We start from the raw sequence: 12,500 nt of genomic DNA, 5'->3' as shown, positions 1-12,500 counted from the left end.
AAATAAACAAACTGAAAACAAGCAAAAAAAAACAAATCGTAGCATCAAAAATAAACGAGAACAGTGCTTGAAATAAGCCCTGAAAAATAACTGACAATTCAAGATTCAATGATCTAATAAGTCTCTCTGGCACAGCCCGAGTTTTCTTGGAAGAGAGGATCCTGTGTCTGCATGAGGGGGTAGGGGTGCTGGTAGGAGGGGAGGGGAGGGGAGGGGAGTATTTGCTATCATGGGGGTGGGGGTATTTGCTAACATGGGGGGGGTATTTGCTAGCACGGGGAGGGGAGTATTTGCTAGCATGGGGAGGGAGTATTTGCTATCATGGGGAGGGAGTATTTGCTAACATATTGGGGGTATTTGCTAGCATGGGGAGGGGGTATTTGCTACCATGGGGAGGGGGTATTTGCTAACATGGTGGGGAGTATTTGCTAATATGGGGAGGGGGTATTTGCTATCATGGTGAAGGGTAATTATTTGCTATCATAGGGGATTATCTACTATCATGGGTGGGGTGATATGCTATCATGGTGGAGGGGAATTATTTGCTGTCATGGGGGATTATCTGCTATCATGGGTGGGGGATATGCTCTTATGGTGGATGGGGATAATTTGCTATTATGGGGAGGGGGTATTTGCTAACATGGTGGAGGGGGATTATTTGCTATCATAAGGGAAGGGTAAATTGCTATCATAAGGGAAGGGTAAACTGCAATCATGAGGGGGAATTTGCTATTATTGGGGAGGGGAAGTATCTGTTATGGAGGAGGGGGACTGTTTGTTATCATGGAGGAGGGGGTATTTTCTACCATGGAGAGGGGGTATTTGCTAAAATAGGAGTATTTTGCTACCAAGGGGGATTATTTGCTATCATGTGGGGCGGTGGTTATTTGCTATCATGGAAAGACCATTTTCTATCATGGGGAGGGGGATTATTAGCTATCATGGGTGGGGGTTTTTGCTATCATGGGTGAGGTATTTCCTATCACGGGGAGGGTATTGGCTACCATGGAGAGGGCTATTTGCTAAAAAGGAGGGGGTATTTGCTGTCAATGGAGATAATTTGCTATCATGGGAAGGGTATTTATATATATATATATATATATATATATATATATATATATATATATTCAAATATATATATTGAGAGCTAATACATCTATAGAATTTCCCAAAAAAGAAAACCAACGCAACGAACGTCTGGATAGCCATATTTAATACTAATTTATACTGGAAAGTTTTAAAAAAATACAAAATTATATTAAAAATGAAATTCTATAAAACTGACGAGTAAAATGTTACTGAAAATACTAGTGACTTGTACAAAAATAGTCATAAATGATGTGTTTCCTGACAGGCTGCTTTTTTTCATAATTACAATTAATTTTACCTCCAAATCAGATGGAAAAATGGAAGCAGATGAAATACATACAATAACAGATATGATTAAAACATTTTGTCATTAAAAAAATACTAGAAATTAGAATAATACATATGAAATAAAAATGAATCATGAAACGTCACAAACTATAAAAATGAAAATGGATAAGATTGTGTAAATTAATATATTTATATATATATATATATATATATATATATATATATATATATATATATATATATATATATATATATACACAAATATATATATGTGTGTCTGTACATATATATACATGTATATATATGTATGCATGTGTGTGTGCATGTCTTTTTATTTATGTCTTTTATATTATATATGTATGCATATATATATATATATATATATATATATATATATATATATATATATATATATATATATATATATATACATACATATATATGTGTATGTATACACATATACATAACCATATATTAATCCATACACAGAGCAGTACTAAACCCCACCAGAAAAGGCAAAGGGAACGTCAAAATTGGAAGCGGGGCGCTGCGCACCTGGCTAAAAAAGGGGGGGCCCAGGTGAACCACTTTGTGGTTTTGACAGATTTTGAGCCGCTCAGAAAAATCCCATTTAAATCCTATTATTTTTCGCGTCTGTTCAATCGAAATATTTGATGAAAGAGAAAATAAAAAAAAAAAACTAGGGTCTATCATGACACTTTCTAAACCTGATCAATAGCGAACGAGAGCTGTGTGATACACACACATGCATGCGCAGACACACGCACACACATACACACACACGTACATATGTATATATATATATATATTTATATATACACAAACATATACTGTATGTACGTATGTATGTATGTATGTATGTATGTATGTATGTATATATATATATATATATATATATATATATATATATATATATATATATATATAAAATATACACCTCATAATCAATGAGAGTCTAAACACCAAGTAAATAAATCGATTATTAATATCATCACCAAATATATGTAAAAGCAAAGTAAATTTATTATTATTATTATTATTATTATTATTATTATTATTATTATTATTATTAAATAACAAAAATATTCATAGTAGCATGAGTACTGAAATAGAGAAACAAATTCACAGTTATGTATATTTAAATATAAATCTCTACAGATTTTTTTAAATATACGTACCCATACATAACTGTGGATATGTTTTTTCCATTATTATCATTATTATTATTCAAAACACGCACCAAACGCACCCAAAGGTAAGCTAAGCAGATCTTCCACATCACAGCGCACCCAAACACCAGAAGTAATGGTAGAAAAAAATAAACTCTTTTTCTTTGCAACAAAAAAAACACAAAAAATAAAAATAAAAAAACACCCGCACGTTAGTACATACACACACGCAGATAAACGGCCAGAACAAACTGTACAAAAAAATAAACGTTTATTTTTCTTTGTAACAAAAAGAGACAAATAAAAACACCAGTAAATATAAACAAACCACAAACACACAAACGCGCAAACAAACAACCAGAACTAATGGTACAATAAATAAACTCATCTTTTTATATGTAATAAAAAAGACTAAAAACAAACAACCACAGGCATTTAAATACATACACACCACAAACACACAAACAAACACATACACGCACAACAACAACTCAATGGTACAAAAAGTAAACTCCTTTTTTTCTTTGCAACAACAACAAAAATAAAAAAAACACAGGCACTTTAGTACAAACACGCACACATACAAACACATACACACACAAACACACACAAACAGACGGGGAGTACATTCATACACGTAGTGCCAAGCTCACCTGGAGTCCGGAGGTCGGAATGTTAATTAACCTTACGTGTTGGGTTAATTGAGCTGTCATCCCCGAGGGAGGGGAAGAGATAGGGAAAAGTGAACAAAAGGATATGCGAGAGAGAGAGAGAGAGAGAGAGAGAGAGAGAGAGAGAGAGAGAGAGAGAGAGAGAGATAAGCAAATTTTCAGTCGGTCATTTAGAGGATTTTTGTAAATTTTCAAGGTAAAATAAACATATCTACCCATGAAAGGGACTAATATATATATATATATATATATATATATATATATATATATATATATATATATATATATATATATATATATATATATATATATATATATATATATATATATATATATATATATAAATATAAAGAAATATATATATATATAAATTTTATATATATATATATATACAAAGAGAGAGAAAGCAAATTTTCTGTCTGTCATTCAAAGATTTTTTTGTATAATTTTAAGATAAAATGAATAAAACTACAGAGAGAGAGAGAGAGAGAGAGAGAGAGAGAGAGAGAGAGAGAGAGAGAGAGAGAGAAGCAAATTTTCAGTCGGTCATTTAGAGGATTTTGTAAATTTTTGGTAAAATAAACATATCTACCCATAGAGAGGGACTAGATATATATATATATATATATATATATATATATATATATATATATATATATATATTTTATATAGAAAGAGAGAGTCTGTCATTCAAAAGATTTTTTTGTATAATTTTAAGATAAAATGAACAAAACTACAGAGAGAGAGAGAGAGAGAGAGAGAGAGAGAGAGAGAGAGAGAGAGAGAGAGAGAGAGAGAAGCAAATTTTCAGTCGGTCATTTACAAGATTTTTGTGAAATTACAGGGCAGAATAAATAAGACTACAGATGGAAAGAGAATATAACTCAGAAAGAGAGAGAGAGAGAGAGAGAGAGAGAGAGAGAGAGAGAGAGAGAGAGAGAGAGAGAGAGAGAGAGAGAGAGAGAGAGAGAGAGAGAGAGAGAGAGATTTGCAACCTTCCGAGATGGGAACGTGAGACTAAAAGAGTGTGAGAAGCAAGGAGTTTTGTTATTACAAATATCTTATGATACTTAGCAGTAAACCAATAAACCTTCCACATGATACTTAGCAATAAACCTAAACGCCTTAAGCCTGATACTTAGCAATAAACCTAAAACTTTCCACATGATACTTAATAATAGAACAACGAACCTTCCACATCATACTTAGCAATAAACCTAAACACCTTAAGCCTAATACCTAAGAATTAACCTAAAACCTTCCACATGAAACTTAGCAATAAAGCTGAAAACCTTCCAAATGATATGTAGCAATAAACCTGAAACCTTCCATACGATAATTAGCAATAAACCTAAAACCTTACACATGATACTTAGCAGTAAAGCTGAAAACCTTCCATATGATATTTAGCAATAAACAAACAAACCTTCCACATGATACTTAGCAATAAACCTAAATGCCTGATACTTAGTAATAAACCTAAAACCTTCCACATGATACTTAGCAATAATCCTAAATGCCTGATACTTAATAATAAACCTAAAACCTTCCGCATGATACTTAGCAATAAAGCTGAAAACCTTCCATGTGATATTTAGCAATAAACCAACAAACCTTCCACATGATAATTAGCAATAAACCTAAACGCCTGATACTTAGCAATAAACCTAAAATCTTCCACATGATACTTAGCAATAAAGCTGAAAACCTTCCATATGATAATTAGCAATAAACCAACAAACATTCCTCATGATAATTAGCAATAAACCTACAACCTTCCACATGATACTAAGCAATAAACCTAAAACCTTCCACGTGATACTTAGCAATAAACCTAAACACCTTTAGCCTGATACCTAGGAATTAACCTAAAACCTTCCACACGATACTTAGCAATAAACATGAAAACCTTCCATATGATAATTAGCAATAAACCAACAAACCTTCCACATGATACCAATAAACCTGAAAACCTTCCACATGATTAACAATAAACCCTGCACACGTTACTTAGCAACAAACCTAAATTCCTACACATACTTAGTTATAAACGTTAAACAAGTAGAAAATGCGCCAAAGTTTCTTCGGCGCAATCGAGTTTTCTGTTACAGCGTATAATCAAGGACACCGAAAATAGATCTATCTTTCGGATGCTGCAAGGAACCTTAAGTGAATGCCTAGAGTGCATCATTTGAGGTGCACTGACGGCACTAGCCCCTCTAAGGGGGCAAAAGGTTTAGAAGCCTTTAAGATTCATATACTTCAGATATTATACGACGGAACTAGTTGCCCCAGTCTTTGTACCTCCTCTGTGATTCCATAATCCAACAGCCTTATAACCCTTTAATCCTCATCCTTGCAGCACCCACATCCTATCACATCCTAACTCACCCTATAGGTAGCAGCTCCGTCCTCCAACGGGGACTTTGGAGCAACGCAAATCAGGGGAGGAAGCTTAGCAGAGCGTTCAAAAACATGATGACTCTCAGCCAGATTTGAGAGAGAGAGAGAGAGAGAGAGAGAGAGAGAGAGAGAGAGAGAGAGAGAGAGCCAATTGATTAAATTGGTTCATTTCGAATTCTCTGCCAATTAGCATGTAAATGTAGTACATCACTTGTTCAGATACGACGCTAATTTGATTCCATTTGTCAGCAGGAATGGCAGCGGCTGCGTTTCTTCTTGGGGCGGAAGGAGAATAGAATAAAATCGAGAGAGAGAGAGAGAGAGAGAGAGAGAGAGAGAGAGAGAGAGAGGCTAACATTCGTTTATGTGAACGAGAAAGAGAGAGAAAGTAAGGGTAAGAGTGATTGATATCAGATAAAGACAAACATAGAGAGAGAGAGAGAGAGAGAGAGAGAGAGAGAGAAGGGTAGGAGATATGATAGGCTAAAATTCGTTTAAGTGGACGAGAGAGAGTGAGAGAGTAAGGTTAAGAGTAAGAGAGAGAGAGAGAGAGAGAGTTAAGGGTAGGAGATATAATAGGTTAATATACTCCTTTATGTGAACGAGAAAGAGTGAGAGAGAGAGTAAGGTTAAGAGTGGTTGATATCAGCTGAAGAGAGAGAGAGAGAGAGAGAGAGAGAGAGAGAGAGAGAGAGAGAGAGAGAGAGAGAGAGAGATATTTGATATACTGCCTCAGGCCTCTCGTGGTATGTAATTTCACTTAAGCCATAGGATTAAGCTATTACTAATAGCGACGTGATTGTTGTTGTTTATGCTGTTGTAATTGCAGGATGTGAAAAAGATGTTATTAATAATATTCCTTTTACCCATTTATTTGTAACAACTCATTTTATCTTAACAAAAGCTTTAGACGCGATTCAATGGAAAATTTATTTTAAGTGATGGTTCTCAAAATATCTACAATCGCTATTCCTATGTTTATTAAATAATTATCATCAACAATTTATAATAATTTTAAGTGATGATTCTCAAAATATCTACAATCACTATTCTTACATTTATTACATAATTATCATCATCAATTTATAATAATTTTAAGTGATGATTCTCAAAATATTTACAATTCATATTCTTATGTTTATTACATAATTATCATCATCAATTTATAATAATTTTAAGTGATGGTTCTCAAAATATCTACATTTCCTACTCTTACGTTTATTACATAACTATCATCATCAATTTATAATAATTTTAAGTGATGGTTCTCAAAATATCTAAAATGCCTATCCCTATTTTCGTTAAATAATTACAAAATATCAAAATTATAATTTTCGTTAAACAAATTAAATTCAAAAACTTAAATTCAGGAACTACCGTAGAAATAGGTCTCTTAACTACACGTGAACTTCAAAATCAACTGTGGCTTCACAGTATCGAATCATTAATGAAACGAATATTCTACATACAAATAACCTTGGTTCTCGCAGCGCCAGAAAATCAAAATAAACATCAATCAATCAGCAGTCAATCAGCCTCAATTAAGTACAAACGCATCCTCACGGATACAAATTACTGCTTCTGAAACCGTGGACCGATTTGTGCCAAAATCATAATAATAAAAATTTTGGGGAGGACGGTATATTGTCGACTAGACTGTACATGTGTGCATTTGGGAGTTGTAATGGGCAATGAAAGCATTTGATTTGGGGAAATTATTTTTTTCCCAGGCGGGTCCATCAACATTATAGGGGCTTAAAGTTTCAGTGTACTTAATTACATTTCAATGTGTATATTCACATATATGTATATATATATATATATATATATATATATATATATGTATATATATATATATATATATAAATATGTATGTATATATAATGTATGATGTAATAAAGTATGTATGTATGTATGTATATATGTATATATGTAAATGTATGTGTATATATATATATATATATATATAAATATGTAGTATATACCATATACATGGGTGAACATATATACAGTGTATATATATATATATACATACATGAAAGTATACATAAATGTGAATATATACATATGTAGATATAAATGTATATATAAATATATATATAAACATATCAAAAGGCGACATCACTTCACTTAATAACTGATTAGCAGCACAAAATTCCCAACCTTTTCCCCCACGAATAAATGGCTGTTTATTGAAACCTAATCATCAACAATATCTAAATAAAAAAAAAAAACGAGAAAAAACCTCTAATTTATCTACGTGAAGACAAACAACGCTCACTCATTCGTACCGGATGTTCACCTGGACCTAAAAAAAAAAAAAAAAAAATGCGACACAAAGCGCCGCTACCTACCGCCCCTCGACGCGACAGCTGTGTTCGAAACAGCCTGAATAATAACAACAATATTGCAGTAAGAAGTTCGAAGACTTTTTAAGGCTAATTATGTATTCCCAGTCGCCAAAAAGAATGGGCCTAAATATTTGAGATTCGCGGACGGCGAGTCTTTGATCAAGGGAAGCGGTGGCGAATTGGGTGTATAGGTACAGATAGATGGTGAGGGAAATTGTGAATGTAAAAATTAGAGAAGAGCTACGAAAGGGCGACAGAGAATAATAATAATAATAATAATAATAATAATAATAATAATAATAATAATAATAATAATAATAATAATAATAATAATAATAATTGTAAGGGATTTGTATTTAGTTCAACATTTACAAATGTTACAAATAATCTTAACATTTCCTAGTACGACTGTAAAATTTAAAAAGTAACTACGAATGGGCACAGATAATAATAATAATAATAATAATAATAATAATAATAATAATAATAATAATAATAATAATAATAATACTCGTTAAGAGATTTGTATTTAGTTCACCATTCTACAAATGTTACAAATAATATTATCTCTCACGATTGTAAAATTTAAAATGTAAATATGAATGGGCACAGATGATAATAATAATAATAATAATAATAATAATAATAATAATAATAATAATAATAATAATAATAATAATAATAAAATAATAATAATAATCTTGAGAGATTTGTATTTCGTTCATCATTCTACAAATGTTACAAATAATCTTATTATACATATCATGATTGTAAAATTTAAAAAGTAAATATGAATGGGCATACAGAATTATAATAATAATAATAATAAAAATAATAATAATAATAATAATAATAATAATAATAATAATAATAATAATAATAATAATAATAATAATAATAATAATAATAATAATAATTGTAAGTGGTCTGCATTTAGTTCAACATCCTACAAATATTACAAAGCAAACCCTTCAAACACCCTAAAAATTATCTATCAGTTTTGTGAAAATTAACCAGGACCTATGAATGGGCACAGAGAATAATAATAATAATAATAATAATAATAATAATAATAATAATAATAATAATAATAATAATAATAATAATAATACTTGGGAGACATTTGTATTTAGTTCATTTTTCTAAAAATGTTCAAAAACAGGCCCTTTTCAAATGCTCTCAAAATTATCTATCACGATTGTAAAAATTGAAAAGGAGCTACGAATGGACACAGGGAATAATAATAATAATAATAATAATAATAATAATAATAATAATAATAATAATAATAATAATAATAATAATTAAAAAATCTAATAAAATAATAATAATAATAATAATAATAATAATAATAATAATGTTTAAAAAATCTTAAAATACTCTCTCTATTATCTAAACGGATAAGTAACCTGGATATATCAAAATATTTTAAGGTATATCAAAATACTTAAGATATATCAATATATTTAAGATATATCAAAATATTTAAGATAAATCAGAGAAAGTACTACTATAGAGAATTTTTATGAATCATAATTGATCTTGGGGTTTCTTAGATAAACGTAAAATTAATAACTCTAATTAAAAAGAGATAAATGACACACACAAAATGGGCAGTAACAATAAAAGAAGCAAAAGATTTATTTTTCTTCAACATAAATTTAAAAGTAAAAAAAAAAAAAAAAAAAGAATATAATATATTTATTTTCTAAAAATTTATAAGTCAGTCAGTCTGCAAAAGAAAATGATAATCTGATCTCCAGAGCTTTTATGAAGTGATTTTTAGTTACAGTAATTTAACCTGGACAATAACACACACACACACACACACACACAAACACACACACTATATATATATATATATATATATATATATATATATATATATATATATATATATATATATATATATATATATATATATATATATATCTAACGAAAGTCATCGTTCAGGAAACTTGATCCAAAGTAAAGCATAAAGTTTTATAACATTTTAACACGTATGGTTATAGTCACTATAAAGCCTCATATAGATGGAAATTTTATTTTTTGATTCTGTAGTTCGCTATCATCAAAATCATTAACAACTTTGAATAATTTTGTAACTATTTGTTATTCAGATGATGATGATGATTACAATGACGATCTACGATGATTGAGACAACACCTAATCCCTGATTTTTAGGACACTCGGCTTAATAAGGTGAAGATAATTTCAATTATTACTTTTCTTTAGGAAGAGCGATCACATTATTAAAACTGTTTAGATCGCCAGAGGCTCCAAGTGAAAAAAAGATAATAGAGATAATTTTTTAAATTGAGGACTGCAATTTTCTCAAATTTATATAAAACGCCAAAATCTCGGGTGTTTAGATTATTATTCAACATCTGGGAGGAAAAAAACGGACGAAATTTAAATACCTTGACAATATTTATCTTCGGCGCAATCCAGTTTTCTGTACATCGCATAATCAAGACCACCGAAAGCAGCTCTATCATTCGGTGGTCTCGGTACAATGCTGTATGAGCCGCGGCCCATGAAACTTTAACCACGGCCCGGTGGCGGCCTGTCCTGTATCGTTGCTAGAAGCACGATTTTGGCTGACTTTAACCTTAAATAAAATCAAAACTACTGAGGAGGCTAGAGGACTGCAATTTGGTATGTTTGATGACTGGGGGGTGGATGATCAACATCCCAATTTGCAGCCCTCTAGCCTCAGTAGTTTTTAAGATCTGAGGGCGGACAGAAAAAGTATCACAATTGGATACTTTTCGGTGCTACTTTGGCTTGTTATCTAAGCGTCAACTACTCCGAGGTGCTAGTACTAAACATGGGGGAAGCTCCTTGGGACGCCGTGTTTAGTACTAGCCCCACGGGGATCAAAGTATTATATACAACCATTTCTACATTGTGTGGTCGACGAATTATATTAATATACGATATCTTCGTGCGGCCGTCTCCTTCACATTTACCATACGGTGTTTAGTACTAGCACCTCGGAGTAAGGACCCAGAACCATTTCGAAAAGTGCTCTTGTTGGGGAGTTTTCCCTTCGAGGTAAAGTAATATGCATCATCAAAACGGACAAAACATCATATACTTGCTTAAGATTCCCTCAAGTTAAGAAGTAGTGGAACGCATTAAGAAATTTCACATAGACAACATGAGTTTCCAATAGCATAATTAAAACATCAACATCACCAGGTATTATTAAAACAAGGAACTTAGTAACTAAGCCATGCCAAAACAATATGGTTTAACTACGTTTCGTTTCCAGTCCACCAATTTTATATATATATATATATATATATATATATATATATATATATATATATATATATATATATATATATATACATAATTACTGAAACCACCCTCTCAAAGAGCTTAACAAATTACGAACAAGACAGCAGAATGAATCGATACTTCATAGGCCTATTCTTCCTAACGCAAAAATTCCATCTAAACAACATTAAACAACAAAATACGTCCACATGATGCATTACCATACATCAAAAATATTTGTTCCTAGCAAGGTAAGCCCTTCTGATGACGAGGCATGATTGCAATAATGCAATCTCTACAACTGCACCCCACCGTAGCGGTGCACTGTAGGCATTACTTAAGGTTCTTTGCAGTGTCCATTCGGCTACCCCTTTCGTTCCCTTTACTGTACCCCTTTTCATATTCCCTTTCTTCCATCTTACTTTCCTCAACCCTCTCCTGACAGCTGATTCATAGTGCAACTGCTTTGAGGTTTTCCTCCTGTTGCACCTTTCAAACTTTGTCAATTTCCGTTACAGCGCTGAATGACCTCGCAGGTCCCAGTACTTGGCCTTTGGCCTAAATTCTATATTCAATCAATCAATCAATACAACTGCACCATTACTATTAAACAACTCAATACAGGGAACACTCACTTTTTCCTCCTTTGGTGAACGTCGAGAGATTTGGAACGACGGGCCTTCTATCTCCATTCCCCATCCACCCCACCCCTCCCCCTTTACCAAAACGCCCCAATAAGTTCAAATGTTCAGATTTGGTTACCCGCTACACGAACGACCACAAACACACAACGTCAACAGAGTAACTGTGAGTGCCAGGGTGAACTTTCAACTTCCTTCCGATATCAGTTTGCTACGGAACTGCCGACCTTCTTACTGTAATGATCATAGTAAAAAATAACAGCTGTTATCCTCCAGACCAGTGGTTCTTAACCCCAGGGTCGCAACCCAGTATTCAATGGGTCCCCAAGGGTTATAACTTTATGGGCTTCTTATTTCCTCAATACTCTTATTATTGTAATAATAATTATTATTAGAGAAAATATTGTATCAAGAATACATAATTCATTAATATCTAACAGAACGTTATAGACACAGAACACTCAACTGAGGTCGGTAATCTTCCCAACGTAAACACTTGTCTTTTCATGCGCATAATTATATAGAAAGAAAACGTTTACAAGGGCATGGGTCGCCACGGTTAATTTGGACAAGATTTTGGG

At 32.1% G+C, this 12,500-nt stretch overlaps 1 protein-coding gene across 1 annotated transcript in view; it reads left to right on the top strand.

The window, feature by feature from the left end:
* LOC136827248 (uncharacterized) overlaps window positions 1-12,500 on the top strand; it is an 18,311-nt gene that overhangs the window by 913 nt on the left and 4,898 nt on the right. The window lies entirely within an intron of this gene.

Source organism: Macrobrachium rosenbergii, chromosome 41, assembly GCF_040412425.1.
Source record: "Macrobrachium rosenbergii isolate ZJJX-2024 chromosome 41, ASM4041242v1, whole genome shotgun sequence".
Classification (NCBI taxonomy): Eukaryota; Metazoa; Arthropoda; class Malacostraca; order Decapoda; family Palaemonidae; genus Macrobrachium; species Macrobrachium rosenbergii.
Note: the sequence above shows the minus strand (reverse complement) of the source record. Positions and strands in the feature narration are given on the sequence as shown.